Source organism: Limulus polyphemus, unplaced genomic scaffold (assembly GCF_000517525.1).
Source record: "Limulus polyphemus unplaced genomic scaffold, Limulus_polyphemus-2.1.2 Scaffold1012, whole genome shotgun sequence".
Lineage (NCBI taxonomy): Eukaryota > Metazoa > Arthropoda > Merostomata > Xiphosura > Limulidae > Limulus > Limulus polyphemus.
This window is the reverse complement of record NW_013666622.1, coordinates 76,805-78,050: the sequence shown is the minus strand read 5'-3', so window position 1 is coordinate 78,050 and position 1,246 is coordinate 76,805.

The window sequence follows — 1,246 nt, the reverse complement described above, 5'->3', positions numbered from 1 at the left end:
AGGGACAACCACTGGAAATACTTGGACAGTTTTCAGCATACGACAGGCACAACTATAGAACACTGGTGTCGGCTCTAGAACTCAGGTACGGAACCCAAAACTAGTCAGAAGTCTACAGGGCTAGGTTTAGGACGAGAGTCCGTGTTAAAGGGGAGCGCCTGCAAGAGCTGGTACAGGACTTGGAAAGCATGGCACACAAAGCCTACCCAACTGCACCACCCGATCTCCTCAAGTTGTTGCTGAGGGATCAGGCCACTTGGTGAAATAATCCATCACCACACAAATGTACCTGTTTCCAGCACGAGTTCGGGGTAATGGAATAGCAATGTCAATGGCTACTCTTTCTATTGGTGTGCCAACTTGATATAATTTCATTGGAGCATGTCCCTTATGCTTGGGTCCCCTTTTAGCACAACATGTACTGCATGTTCTGCACCATTCTTCCACATCTTGTCTCATACCTATCCAGTAAAATCTCTGCCATAGGTGACTAAGTTTTTTCTTAACTTCAAGATGTTCTCCTGTTAAACTATCATGGGATTGATGCAGCACAACTTCCCGGAACTTTCTTGGTATAACTGTTTGCCAGGTCGTCACTTTCCCATCTCTGAACAAGAATACCATCTTCAAGCTTCAACTTTTAGAAAATCAATTATTGGCTTCAACTCTTGGTCTTTCTCCTGCTTTGCTTTAATATCTATACCTGGTTCCACTTCACCATCATCAACTCCTTCAGTCACTTTGACTTCAGCTTGATGACACCTGGTTATAAAGTACCGTCGTTCAATGAAAATGAAGTTGACAAATATTTTCAACATTTTGAGAAGGTTGCCCAAACCATGAAATGGCCCATTATTATTACAAAGTGTCTTAACTGGTAATGAACAAAAAGCTTATACCACTATCTTTCTATAGAAGATTGTACAAATTATGATAAGGTTAAAGCAGCTATTCTCAAAGCATATGAGTTAATACCGGAAACTTATCGCCAAAAGTTTAGATGTTATCACAAACAAGAAAAAGAGGTTTATTGCATACTGGCAACTGTTTCGACAATATTAGACAATTGTGTCTAATTGAGGAATTTAAACATTGTGCACGTGATGACCTCAAACTTACTTGGATGAAAAGAAAGTTAAAACACTTCAGGAAGCAGCCGCTCTTTCCAATGACTGCACTTTAACACATAAAACCCCTTTTCATACAAAGAAATTCTTACCATCTCAACAAACACTTGTATCTGTTC